Below are 15,278 nucleotides of genomic sequence, written 5' to 3'. Positions count from 1 at the left end.
TTTATTTCATATTCATCACATGGGAATGATGCTCAATTGACCTTCTCCTGCCTTCTTTTTATTCATTCTTGGTGTCACTGGTTGGCCAGCATTTATTGCCCATCCCTAGTTTTCCGAGGGCAGTTGAGAGTCAACCACATTACTGTGGCTGTGTAGTCACATGTAGGCCAGACCAGGTAAGGACGGCAGATTTCCTTCCCTAAAGGACATTAGTGAACCAGATGGGTTTTTCCGATAATTGGCAATGGTCTCATGGTCATCAGTAGATTCTTAATTCCAGATATTTTTTATTGAATTCAAATTCCACCACCTACCATGGCAGGATTTGAACCCGGGTCCCCAGAACATTAGCTGAGTTTTTGGATTAATAGTCTGGTGATAATACCATTGTGGCATCACCTCCCCTGAAGACATTTCATGTAATGAAGTTTTCCAGTGCTGATATGAAAGCTTAAATCTGTGGATGCCTGGAGTCTGATATAAAAAAACAAACATGCTGGGAAAACTCAGCAAACAGGCAGCATCTGAAGAGGGAGAAACTGATTAAGGTTGGTACTGGATAAAGTGAGAGATGTGGACAGGTTTTAAGCAAATACAGAGGCAAGGAGAGGAGAGAAACAAGAAGAAAGAAGGTCTGTGAAAGGACAGACAGCAGGCAAAAGACAATGGTAATGAGATGAGTAAAGAAATATATGATGGATGTAGAGGATCTGCAAAAGGGAAGAACAGAATCGTTATCAATGGCTGGCATCCAAAGAAATGGGGTCAGAGGTTATAATCTGAAATCCTTGAACTCAGTGTTGAGATCTGAAAGCTGAAAAGTGCCAAATGAAAGATGAGGTGCTATTCTTTACACAGATGCAACAGTCTGCATTCAACTAATCATCCTCCACCATTTTCACCAACTCCAGTGTGACATCACCATTAAACAAGTCATCCCCCACCTCCCCTTTCAACATTCTGAAGGGGCCATTCCCACTCACCCTCAATTCCCCCTCCCCTTCTTGTGGCACCTTAACTGCCAGCACAGGGGTGCAGCACCTGACCTATTATCCATTACAGGTGACTTGATCATAACCTTTAAGATGCTGAGAGGTTCATGGACGAAAAGAAATTGGTTTAGGTTGGAGGGTCACAGTTTTTTTTTAACTGGTCGGTGCAACATCGTGGGCCGAAGGGCCTGTTCTGCGCTGTAATGTTCTATGTTCTATGTTCTATGAATGTGGAGAGGATGTTTCCTCTTCTTGGAGAATCTAGAACGAGGGATCACCTTTTAAAAATAAGGGGTGTCTCATCTAAGACAGAATGATGAGGATCAATTTTTCTCTGAGAGTTGTGAGTCTCTGAAACTCTCTTCCTCAAAAGGCAGTGGAAGCAGAATCTTTGAATATTTTTCAAGGCAGAGCTAAATAAACCCTTGATAAACAAGGGGCTGAGAGATTATTGGGAGTAGGGAGGAACATAGGGTTGAAGTTACACAGGTAAGCCATGATCTTCCTGAATGAAGGAGCAGTCTTGAGAGGCTAAGTGGCCTACTTCTGTTCCTAATTCATATGTTCAGATATACATCCTCCCTTCCCATTATCCAAGGTCCCAAACACTCCTTCCAAGTGATATACCTGCACTCCTTTCAATTCAGTACACAGTGTTCGCGGCTCACAATGAGATCTCCTCCATATCTAAAGTGGCCTGAAACCGCCCAGTCTACCTCAAATTACCCTGGAGGAATAAGGTATCTCAAACAATCTGAGCAAAAGATTAAGCTAACCATCTAACTCTGCACTAGCAACATGAGTGGTATTTTCCCCTAACAGGATGCTGCCATCAAGCTAAAAAGAATTCTGCCTACCACACAAATGAGTAATGTAATATAAGAATTTCAGTGGCAATGTGTTGCCAGGTATGGGGTTGGCCATGCGTCCCAGTGACTGGAAGGTTGTATCAAACAGCACATCCCTTCAACCTTTCACAATTGGTGGAGTACTGACTGTAATCAATCACCCCATGCCTGTAAAATTTGGGGCGGCACGGTAGCACAGTGGTTAGCACTGCTGCTTCACAGCTCCGGGGACCTGGGTTCGATTCCCGGCTTGGGTCACTGTCTGTGTGGAGTTTGCACATTCTCCTCGTGTCTGCGTGGGTTTCCTCCGGGTGCTCTGGTTTCCTCCCACAGTCCAAAGATGTGCAGGTTAGGTTGATTGGCCAGGTTAAAAATTGCCCCTTAGAGTCCTGAGATGCGTAGGTTAGAGGGATTAGCGGGTAAATATGTGGGGGTATGGCCTGGGTGGGATTGTGGTCGGTGCAGACTCGATGGGCCGAATGGCCTCCTTCTGCACTGTAGGGTTTCTAAAAAAAAACATAATGTCTAATATTAGATGTGATTCTACAATTGGACAGCACTTGCTGAACAATCTCGATTATGCTAAGAATTACACAAACAGCCAGTTTAAGATTATCAGTCAGGCTCACAATGTGGCTCACTTATGCTTGCTTAAGCTACATATATTCATATGCAGGGACATGTCCTCAGCAGGCAAAGGAACATATCTGGGTATTGCATCCTTTCTGAATTAAACAAAACATTGGGGGACAATCCCAATGGTGCATTATCCATGGCAACATCTCGACCAATCCGAGTTAACTTGACAACCAGTCTGTACCCTTTTTTCATGCAGTATAAATTGTTGCTCCCTTTGAAATTTGGCATTCATATGTCTGTCCTGATGAGTCCGAGATGTAAAGCTTTGACAGCATGTCTCTTTTGTCAGCAATTAAAGAGATTTTTCAAGTTGGGGAGTAGATGGTTGAAATGCCAATTTCCTTAGCCCTAAAACTCAGTGCTTGAGAAGTCTAAAGCTCAAAGCTATACATGGATTCCAATAGTACAGACTAATGTGTGGACCTCCTTAAGGATCGGTGCTACATATTTGGTTTGAGCAACTTCTATTTGTCCATTCCTTGTCCAATTTTGCAGGACTTTCTCATATTGACCGATTTACAATGGGACTTCAGAACAATATTCACAATCGCACAGTGAAATTCAACCACAAGCAACAAAAAGAACATTTGCTCCCTTGAACCAGCAGCACTGCGGCTAAATCTGCAATATATAAGCAACAAGAAAATGCCAGAGAATCTTATCTTGATTTGATTTGATCTGATTTATTATTGTCACATGTAATAGTATACAGTGAAAAGTATTGTTTCTTGCGTGCGATACGGATAAAGCATATCTTCATCGAGAAGGAAATGAGAGAGTGCAGAATGTAGTGTTACAGTCATAGCTAGGGTGTAGAGAACAATCAACTTAATGCAAGGTAGGTCCATTCAAAAATCTGATGCCACAGGGAAGAAGCCGTTCTTGAGTCGGTTGGTATGTGACCTCCTATCTTTTTCCTGCCGGAAGAAGGTGGAAGAGAATGTCCGGGGTGCGTGGGGTTCTTAATTATGCTGGCTGCTTTACTGAGGCAGTGGGAAATGTAGACAGAGTCAATAGATGGGAGGCTGGTTTGCGAGATGGATTGGGCTACATTCACGACCTTTTGTAGTTTCTTGCAGTCTTGGGCAGAGCAGGAGCCATACCAAGCTGTATGAAAAAGAGAGAGCAAAGAGGTGGAAATGTATAGGTCAAGAATTTCCACACCCGCCTGCGGAGTGTCCTGCTGGCAGAGGCAGCCCACCATTGGAAGGTCCTACCGCTGTCAACAGGGTTTCCAGTTGTTTACACCCTCCACTACCAGAGAACCCATGGTGGGGGAGTCACCGCTGGTGGGTCTGGAAGATTCTGCTGGCGGGAGCTACTGGAAAATCTTGCCCATACCTATTGTAGCATCTTTCATGACTACAGGATGCCCCAAAGTGCTTTACGGATTTTGAAGTGTAGTCACTGTTATAATGTAGAAAACATGGCCGTTAGCTCACACACAGCAAGCTCCCACTAGCCACAATATAATAATGACCAGATAATCTGTTTTTAAAGTTCAAGTTTATTTATTAGTCACAAGTAAGGCTTACATTAACACTGCAATGAAGTTACTGTGAAATTCCCCCAGTCGCCACATTCCGGCGCCTGTACGGGTCAGTGCACCTAACCAGCACGTCTTTCAGACTGTGGGAGGAAACCGGAGCACCCGAAGGAAACCCACGCAGACGCGGGGAGAACGTGCAAACTCCACACAGACCCAAGCCGGAAATCGAACCCGGGTCCCTAGCACTGTGAGGCAGCAGTACTAACCACCGTGCCACCCCTGTTTTTGCCATGTTGTCGTAGGGATAAGTATTCACTAAGGTAGCAGCTCTATCTCCTCTGCCCTTCTTTGATAGAGTGCTGAGGGACCTTTTACAACCACATGATGGAGCAGACCGGGGCCTTGACTTTAACTCCTCATCCCAAATTGGGCATCTCTAAGAGTGCAGCACTCCCTCGGCAATGCATTGCCAGCCTGGAGTTTTGTGCCTCTGGAGTGGCACTTGAATCCACATGCTTCTGAGTCAAAGGCAAGACTTAAAAGCAACTTGGCCATGGCTGGCGTGAAATGTGGCAGTGCCTAAATAGGGCTCAAATGTATTGTCCGAACCAACTTGTCCATTAATACAAGCATGCACAGCCAAAGATGAATGCACACTCAACAGTAGGTTGCCAATGATTCCCCTCCACCAAACAAAAGTAGGAATCTTGCATTATGGAAACAACCTCACTATTAGATTTCATGGGATCCATTATTGAAAGCAGCAGGAATTTAGTATACCTGTCCCCTCGCTAGAAACTCGTGGAGAAAAACAAATCAAACACATGCTTTGCTACTAAATAAAAGATGTTGGAAAAGAAACTTGTCTGCAGGGATACTGAATACTATTACTTGCTGAAGGTGGTTCCTTAAAACTGCTATTATGTAGACAGAGGGACTTAAGACCTCGCAATCATGGACACCAAGGGATTGTGATCACAACCGGAGCAAGTTGCATATTTATGAGTAACTCCAAAATTGCTCAATTTATTTCACATCAACTCAAAAAAAAACTGCATTCAGCACCTATTCCTAACTTCCAATCTATTCTTTCTTTAAGAATAAACTAATGCCCAAGACATTTCCAGGACAAATGTTCCACGTGACAAAAATAATTAACTCCTGCATATTTATTCTGGGCAGGTAGTTAATTATAGCATTTTTTTTATTGTTCCTGTATACTATCTATGTTTATGGCTCCAGATTTATATTTGACTCCAAACCTTCAGTTAAGCAAATAATTCCTTAAACTGTTTATTGTGAAAAGAATCACGTGAAACTAATCTAATAGAAGAGAATTAGCTCAATGCATTATTAAAACTGTAACAATATTCCCTTGTCCGATTTTTTTCATGTGGTGAATAGATTCGCAAATTCCAAAATAACAAGTATAATTTAACTACAGTGTTGGCCCACAGGAATCATGTTAGCTAAAGATAATGAGAAAGACGGGAAATATGAAATAAAATTAGAAAAAACATAAACTAATTTTCCAGCCTTTTCTGTTTTTTAAATCGTATTATGATGCATATTTAAAATATGGTAGCTGAGAGGCCAAACATGAGTCCTTAGCTTTAAGTTTTGTTGATGTTTTCCCATTTGGCGACAGCATCTTTGTCAATTCCTTGTGACAGAAAATCAGTCAGCTGTACCAGGCTGCCCACCAGGAGGTAAGGTCCATTGATGGAGCGGGGAGAGGTGATCGCAAGGACAGATGAAAACGAGCCTGCTTTTGGCTAAAAAAAAAATTACTGTTAGTCCTGGAGAAACTCTCCCTCTGCTCCCGGCACCAGAGAAGTTATTTTTCTTCGATAAATAAAATACCTTTTCCGTAACGATGTCCAGCAGTCCTTTTAGCGAGAAACTTGGCTTGTTCTCACTGGAACGACGGAGACTGAGGGGCGACCTGATAGAAGTCTACAAGATTATGAGGGGCATGGACAGAGTGGATGGTCAGAAGCTTTTTTCTCCAGGGTGGAAGAGTCAATTACCAGGTGCCTTAGGTTTGAGGTGCGAGGGGCAAGGTTTAAAGGAGATGTGCGAGGCAAGTATTTTTTACACGGACGGTGCCTGGAACTCGCTGCTGGGGGAGGTAGTGGAAGTAGAAACGATAGTGACTTTTAAGGGACATCTGGACAAATACATGAATAAGAACAAGAACAAAGAACAGTACAGCACAGGAAACAGGCCCTTCGGCCCTCCAAGCCTGTGCCGCTCCTTGGTCCAACTAGACCAATCGTTTGTATCCCTCCATTCCCAGGCTGCTCATGTGACTATCCAGGTAAGTCTTAAACGATGTCAGCGTGCCTGCCTCCACCACCCTACTTGGCAGCGCATTCCAGGCCCCCACCACCCTCTGTATAAAAAACGTCCCTCTGATATCTGAGTTATACTTCGCCCCTCTCAGCTTGAGCCCGTGACCCCTCGTGATCGTCACCTCCGACCTGGGAAAAAGCTTCCCACTGTTCACCCTATCTATACCCTTCATAATCTTGTATACCTCTATTAGATCTCCCCTCATTCTCCGTCTTTCCAAGGAGAACAACCCCAGTCTACCCAATCTCTCCTCATAGCTAAGGCAACATCCTGGTAAACCTTCTCTGCACTCTCTCCAATGCCTCCACGTCCTTCTGGTAGTGCGGCGACCAGAACTGGACGCAGTACTCCAAATGTGGCCTAACCAGCGTTCTATACAGCTGCATCATCAGACTCCAGCTTTTATACTCTATACCCCGTCCTATAAAGGCAAGGATGAGAATAGAGGGATATGGTCCCCAGAAGGGTAGGGGGTTTTAGTTCAGTCGGGCAGCATGGTCAGTGCAGGCTTGGAGGGCCGAAGGGCCTGTTCTTGTGCTGTAGTTTTCTTTGTTCTTTGACTGTGAGTAAAGTTTCTTCAGGCTTGGGGAGAGCACACCTCAGTTCGAAATGTTCAATCCATGTGCCACAAAAGACATGAGACACTAATATGCACATATAAGCAGCTTCCCACCTGTTGCAGCCAGGCATCCTGGCCATTCGTTTAAAGTGGCCACCAGAAGAAAATTGATTCAGGCGCAAAAATGGATGCACGAGGTCTCGATCAGACTTCCCTCGACAAGCTGTCCATTTCCAGGTGACGAACGTTCAGCTGGAATTTAAAAATCCCCCTTCCACTCTCCAATTCTTTACATTTATTATTTTATGGTAACTTTAAATAAATTGAATTGATTTATTATTGTCACCTAAGTGTTGTTTCTTGCGCGCTGTTGCAGACAAAACATACCATTCATAGAGCACACAGAGGAGAAGGGAAGGATAGGGTGCAGAATAGTGTTGCAGTTAGAGATAGTGTTTTATTGACATTGAGGGAGAGATTATTGTCATTGCACCATTTCACCAGATTCTCTGGGCGGAATCCTCCCCAAAAAAATTCGACGCGGCAAATTGGTGTGAAAACTGGAGTAATTCACACTGTTTCTTTCAGTGGGAGTTCAGAGAAGAATCTCCCACACTCTGTGCATTGCAGAGGTCACCAGCGTGAATATCATCAAGTTTCAGGGGCAGGGCCTATTCCCGCTGGAGAGGCTGAAATCAGCGCACTGAGTAGGCTACTGCGCATCCGCCGACCTGTCAGTGCCGAGATAGGCGCATGCACAATAGTCCCACACATGCATCCTCTCTCTTTGCTGGCCAGCCCCATGAACCCCGCAACGCCAGCCCTCCGTCCCCCCACGACCTGATTGCTGGCCCCTCGACTATTCCCGGGCCCAGCTCCGAAACCACCGCCCCCCCCCCACTCCCGGCCCGCTCCGATTACTCCAGCGCCTGCCCCCTCCCCCTCCCGATACCCCCCGCCCAAGGTCCCAACCCCCTCAGCAGGCTGACACCATCTCCCGCTCGCACCTATCACTGGCCTCCCTCCTCGTGACCGATCCCTCGGCAGAGTAGCAGCAGCTCCCTCCATCCCCACTGATCGGCTCCGCCCCAATAGACCCCCCTTGGCACTGCCCGATGCCTGATGGGCAGTGCCAAGGTGCCCCCTGGGCATCGGCACTTTGCCCCTTGGGCAGTGTCAGGGGCACAGGTTGACACTGCCAGGATGCCCATGGGATACCCCCCCCCACCGCCCAACCCGATACACGCTGGCGGGGTGGAAGATACAACCGGAGAGTTCCGTCCTGGGACCGCTAATAGCATTTGGATAGTAGGCTAGTCTCCCAGCTGATTTCTGGTGTGCCGCAGACACCACAGGAAATCTGGCCCTGGGAGATGCAAGTGCGACGCGAATGCTCGCGGGAACCCCGTGAATCGGCTGGCGAGTGATTCTCCCGGCCCACTGCATTAAAAAATTGGCGCAGCTGGATGGGAGAATCACAGCCTCTATCTTTTTCCTGTACTCTGTCTCATCATTGTTTGAGATCCATCAGCGAACTTGAAAGTCGAATTGGAGGGAAATTTAACCACACAGTCATAAGTGTATAAGGAGTATAAGGGCTGGGGATGCAGCCTGGCGGGGCACTGGTGTTGATGATCATGGAGGGGATGTCTTTGCCTATCGTTACTGATTGCGGTCTGTGGGTTAGGACACCTAGAATCAAGTTGCAGAGGATGGAGCCGAGCCCCAGGATATGTGGTTTGGAGATGAGTTTTGTTGGAATAATGGTGTTGAAGGCTGAGCTGTAGTCAGTAAAAAAGAGTGGGATATAAGCAGTTTATTCCAAAGTTTTGCTTTTAATCCCAATTGAGATTCACAAATCAGAAATTTACTTACAAAGACTGTAGTGTAAGCCACACTCGATGCTCTGCAGCTATTGCATTTGAGTACCTAGGGATACTTGCTATCCAGAGAGCTAATATGCCTTTAGAATATGGAATCACACGATATAAAATGCTCAATGAACTAATTCATGAGTCCAGCACTTTCACAGCTCTGATACCAGCTTTTACAAAACGGTAGTGATAAATATACTTAAAATTGTTTAAGGGTAAAGGGGACAAGAAAATTGACTAGAATACAATTATAAGCTTTTACAATCAGAATAGTTATTTTTGGAACCCGTTTGTGATCTCTGAGTTGAAATGAATATTTTCTTCATGGAAATGTTGTTGTGTTTTTAAAGCATTATGCATTAGCATAGTGATGTCAGATATAATTAGTGCAGTGATGTACCCCGATATGGTTTGTGTCACTGCATCGTTTGATTGTAGATAAATGAAAACGGACTTGTAAAGTAATTTTTCACAATGCGACATGCTTTCCTTTTAGAGTAAAATGGTCTGACTACATTTAGCCCACTCCACCCTCTGTAATGCCTTTCAACATCCCGATTAGCTTCATGGATGCCAGTTTATTTTTTTATAACCCTCTTATCTCTGTTCCATCATTCAACCATTATCTTCATCATCTGAAATGTCTCTCCATGCCCCTTCACCTCATCAGATTCCTGCCTGCTTTCTTCAAACCTTGCCCTTTGAAAGGACCCACCTTGATCCTCCATCTATTTTCCTTTCTTTTCCACCTCTGCTGCTGCACCTATGGTTCTGAGCTGTATCTCTCTACAAGCATCGTTAGCACTGCTGCCTCATGGCACCTGGGACCTGGGTTCAATTCCCGGCTTGGGTAACTGTCTGTGTGGAGTTTGCACATTCTCCCCATGTCTGCGTGGGTTTCCTCTGGTTGTTCCTGTTTCCTTCCACAGTCCAAATATGTGCAGGATAGTTGGATTGGCCGTGCTAAATTGTTCCTCAGTGTCCCAAGATGTGTAGGTTAGGTGGGTTTGCCATGGTAAATGCACGGGGTTACTGGGATAAGGTGGAGGGGAGGGCCTTGGCGGGATGCTCTTTTGAAGAGTCTGTGCAGATTCGATGGGCCGAATGTCCTCTTTCTGAACTGTAGGGATTCTTTGGTTCTGTGCTTCTAAGAGCAGTGATAGCTAAATGCAGTTCCCAGCTGTTTCACTGTAGATTTGTATTATTATAAAGAGCGCCTATTTCGATCTCCTTAACATTGCCCAACTTTGACCCGTCTCACCTCATCTGCTGATGAAATCCTCATTCTGCTTTTACCTCTAGACTTGACTGTTCCAACACACTCTTGGCTGTTACCCTCAGTAAAGTTAATCCAAAACTCTGTTGCTGTGTCTTAACTCTCAATAAGTCCCATTCTCCTGCCATCCTTAAATGCCAGTAAGGGTGCCCTTTTCTCTGGACATTCCACTGTACTTGGCTTCCTTGAGGAGTGTTGGGATGTAGTGCACATGTACCTTTAAGGCTGAAAACCTTGTACCTTAAACTGCCAACAATCATTACCACCAAGACAGGAAATAGGGTACAGTAGCCATATGACATTGTGCTCAGGATACAGCAGCACCACAAGGAAAATGTGTATATTCAATCCACCAGTGAACTCTGTATGTATATAGACTGGAATTCTTCGGTCATGCCAGCGACGCACCCGTGCCCGCAGGTTTCCCACCACTAGTAAACAATGTGCTATCTCCCACTGGTGGGAAACACACGGCTGGGAGAATGGACAATTTTGCCCATTGTCTTTGCTTCGAATATAGAACTCATATTCTTGTTTTACCACTCTTTGTCATGTGATTGGAATGTTTGCATTGAAGAAAAAAACATAACAAAGTGAGCAAAAGGACAAGGGAACATTCTGAAAATATCTGAAGGGACTATGCCAATCCTCTCATTATCCACAATCCAGAAAGATAAACTCATCCAAAACCAAGCTTGATATGCTCCCAGTGACTGAATGGATGAAGGTTTCTCAAAAATCATCTATCTGTGACAGCCTCAAGCTGGTCATCCAAGACAGGACTCAAGGTGGTCCCCTGGACTGTATGTTCCTTCTCCAACTGTGTTCCCACTACCTGCTCCTGCTCAGTCGTGCTTGGGTAACACCCAATCTGCTCACCTCTCATTCACTCCCTTAAAACTTTAAGTTAAAGTTTATTTATTTATTTGTGTCGCAAGTAAGGCTTACATTAACACTGCAAAGAAGTTACTGTGAAAATCCTCTAGTTGCCATACTCCGGCAGCTGTTAGGGTACACTGAGGGAGAATTTAGCATGGCCAATGCACCGAATCAGCACATCTTTTGGACTGTGGGAGGAAGCCGGAGCACTCGGAGGAAACCCACACACAGACACAGGGAGAACATGCAGACTCCGCACAGACAGTGACTCAAGCCGGGAATCAAACCAGGGTATTTGGCGCTGTGAGGCAGCAATGCTAACCACTGTGCCACCATGCTGTAATGGGCGCATCTAAGTTTTAAGTTTATTTATTAGTCACAAGTAGGCTTATATTAACACTGCAATGAAGTTACTGTGAAAATCCCCTAGTCGCCACACTCTGGTGCCTGTTCGGGTACACTGAAGGAGAATTTAGCATGGCTAATTCACCTAACATGCACATCTTTGGATTGTGGGAGGAAACTGGAGCACCCGGAGAAAACCCACAAGCAGACACAGAGAGAACGTGCAAAGTTCACACAGACAGTGACCCAAGCCGGGAATCGAACCCGGGTCCCTGGCGCTGTGAGGCAGCAGTGCTAACCACTGGGCCGGAGTCAGTTTTAGGGAGGCAGAGAGGTAGTGAAGCCCAGCCAAGGCCAGATGTGTTAAAGGCTGGCTCACATTTCTATGACACATCAAATGAAAGAGTTGAGGAAGAGAGGTTGTGCAGGCATCTTGATAAGCAACCTTCACATTGAGTATCATCTGTTTTAAGTGCCTACCTGTGATTTTGTGCAGCATTACTTTACTGAGATTACTAATCCGCCTTCATCCTGTAGTCATAAAATTGCTTTTCCGCAGAGAAATCACAATGCCTACTGAACAATCTCAATATGGTCTGAATAAATGAATGGCCTATAAATAAATGTTGTGTTAACAACAGATAACATCCAGATCAAAAGCAAAACAACGCACAGCAATAAATCACCTTGAACCTTGTGACCAGCTCTTAATTAAACTGGTGCTATAAGGGCATTCGGATTATTAGATTTCTTTAGTTATAAAGTCAACTAATTAAAGATGGATGTGTAACGCAGCAGCGGAACAGGTATTAATGAGAACAGAGTTCTGCAGAGTTAAGGCTGGGGACAATTGTCACGTTGTGTTGACTGTGACATTTAACATTAATTGATCAGAATGGTGGCAGTTTATTGCCCAATTACAGGCTAGGTTTTATGCAAGTAAGGTAGTTTGGGAATTGGAACTGAACATTAGAATGAGCCCCTTCATAGACTAAGCTGAGTATCAGTTTTAATGGAATGCTGATACTATGGCACCTGAACCAAAAAATGCAGCTAGGACCACAGCACCTAGCAAGGGAAATGACAACTTGGCATTTCAATGAATACTCTTCGTCACAACTGAAAGCCGAATGATAAGCAGTCTCAGTTTAAAGGAAGAGATGAAGCAAGAAACCGCGGATGACCTAAAAAAAAATAGAAATGCAGCAACCAGATGATACGAAAGGTCATCTTACTCACACAAACAGCTTGCATTTATACCCTTGCCACAGTAAAATGTCCCAAGGCATTTCACAGGGCCGTTATAAAATAGACACTGAACCACATAAGATATTAGGACAGATAGCCAAACGCTTGGTCCAAGATTTAGGTAGCAGCTTAAGGGGGTGGGGGGGAATTTTCAGAGCTTAGATATTGGAAAGGCATTATAAAAGGCAGTCAAATAATTAAGACATTGAAATGGTCCACACATGGAGAAAGGCAATAAATCCTACACATTTTTAATGAATTAGTGGCTTGATATAAACAACATGATTGTAGTTTTCCACTCAAAACTTCATTTAAAAGCACCTTGGCAGCATTTGTAATGATAACTAATGATGGCACAAGTGATCTCAGCATTGCTTCAATTTCCCTAATGTGGGAAACTGAACAAAGGGGATTCCTGATTGAAGTAATATGCATCTTAACGCATACAAAGTCCTGCAGGTTAATTACTAAAAAATAACTGTGCAGAGCTAATTGCATGTGTTGGGTATATAAAGGTGATTATTTGTGTCTTCGAAACATTCATAAATTATTAACAAATATCAAGGAACAAATGAGAGGCCCTTTGCTCGAGACTGCTTCAATCAGAAGTTGAATAGTTAGCCCCTCGCTGTGACAGTCAACCGAATAGATGGTTTCAGTAAATTGCTCTTCAATCTCAGCTACATCACGATCAGGATGCAGACTTCTCATCTACGCCACCAAACCTTATCAACTACAATTCAACAGGAGGCCGATTTATAGATAGGCAATGCCATCTATCTGCACTCTCCCAGGGCACAGTATACGAGGATTTGTCCTAAAAGAGATAGAGCTGTTGCAAGGTGGGTTTGCGTGCCAAATAGCTCTGAGATTCAGATCTTTGCTCTCTGGATTGTGAAGGAAATATTCTTATCAATCCATCATTCCAGTCCGCTGAGATGAAAAGACTCTTCTTCAATTTCTTTGCAGGATTGACTGTCACAATCCGGCTAATTTCATAGCCACTGCATACAATGACAGAAAATTATAATTGATGATCCTGCCCCATGATTTATCCTTGACACACGAGGGGAAGGTGTCAGTTATAGCACAATTAACTGCATCAGTAACCGTTTTAGAAAGAATGATGGGGTTGCAGATGGTGCTGCTGGAATTGAAAGACAAGCGTATGTATGTAGCAGGCGCCACGTATGAAATTCACAACCCTGGCGTGAAGCTCCGCTCCTTAAAGCTGTAGCGCTGTCTTGAAACGGGCCTAAGTCAGTTTTAGAAAAAACAGAAGTCAGTCTGTCGAATCACTTATATACAATTCGTACAGCTAACCAGCAAGAGGCAGGTTTTAAAATTGTGTTACCGCCTGGATTTATTATTATTTATTAGTGTCACAAGTAGGCTTACATTAACACTGTAATGAAGTTACTGTGAAAATCCCCTAGTCGCCACACTCCGGCGCCTGTTCGGGTACGCTGAGGGAGAATTTAGCACGGCCAATGCACCCTAATCAGCACGTCTTTTGGACTGTGGGAGGAAACCGGAGCACCCGGAGGAAACCCACATGGACACGGGAAAAATGTGCAAACTCCACACAGACAGTGACTCAAGTCAAGAATCGAACCAGGGTCCCTGGCGCTGTGAGGCAGCAGTGCTAACCACTGTGCCACTGTGCAGGACCAGCAAATAAAACGAAACAAAGCACAGCTAAGATTTGTAAAATACCAACTGAACTCACTGAAGTTACTCCCATTCCAAAATTCTTAATTTGTTTTCATTTAGCTTTAAACTCCAGCAATGAAACAACTTCACAAAAATCCATTTAAAACAGAGATTTAAAAATTGCACTGGTATTAATTTTATAAGATTAGTTCCAAAATGTAGAGAATGCATTGGCGTCAGGATATGGTACCATTTTAAGTTTTACTTTCTTGAACATGGAACAGATGCGCTGTCCCAATTTCATAGAAACATAGAAACTAGAAGCATGAGTAAGCCATTCGGCCCTTCTAGTCTGCTCTGCCACTCATTTTGATCATTGAATTCAATATCCTGATTCCCCCCTTCCCCCAATATCCCTTGATCCCTTTTTCCTCAAGAGCTACATCTAATTTCTTCTTCTTCCAGTAACTTTTATTTTTTATCTTAGTATATTGGACCAGAAAATCTTGGCATGGAAAATATTACCATTGATGCCAGGACTCAGCACTTTCCGCCTTTCCAGGCCCCTGTCTTAAACCATACATAAGCCAAAGCAAGGCCTTAAGATTTGATTGCCAGCAGTGAACTGACAGCATATCTGGAGTACCCCTCTGCTAAAGAGGCCATAAAGCCTGCCCAAGATTCCTGGGTCAGGGAAAGGTCACCTTGCTGATACAACAATATTAGATACCACAGCCCCTTACGATGGTGAAACACTTTAAAATTTATAGGGAACCAGATCACAATCCCAGCCTTCACCCCAAATGGGACTTGTACCTGTCCATTAGCGCTTGGTCTGGAATTTGCCAGTCATGCACACTCCAAGATCGTAATTCCCGCCTGGGGTCCATGGGCCTGTAAATGGTCCGCCAAGTTTTCCATCCGGCCTGCGACGATTTCTGCGGTGGGCAGGACTGGAAAATTTACCCACATGTGAGCTTTTGACAAAGGCCTAGTAGGTGATAATCCCATTGTCCCATCAAAAAAATTGCTTTATAAAGAAAGGATATGAATAGATAAGGTCTCAAATTACTTGAGAGCTAATTGTGATTAATTTTTCCAAGGCGGTTCAAGTTCTGCCA

General features: G+C 44.3%; 1 protein-coding gene across 2 annotated transcripts in view; it reads left to right on the top strand.

The window, feature by feature from the left end:
• The window catches only part of cdh13 (cadherin 13, H-cadherin (heart)), a 1,022,665-nt gene that overhangs the window by 830,282 nt on the left and 177,105 nt on the right, over positions 1–15,278 (top strand). The gene's annotated exons all lie outside the window — the stretch shown is intronic.

This window comes from Mustelus asterias, chromosome 4 (genome assembly GCF_964213995.1).
Source record: "Mustelus asterias chromosome 4, sMusAst1.hap1.1, whole genome shotgun sequence".
In the NCBI taxonomy this organism is placed as follows: Eukaryota; Metazoa; Chordata; class Chondrichthyes; order Carcharhiniformes; family Triakidae; genus Mustelus; species Mustelus asterias.
Note: the sequence above shows the minus strand (reverse complement) of the source record. Positions and strands in the feature narration are given on the sequence as shown.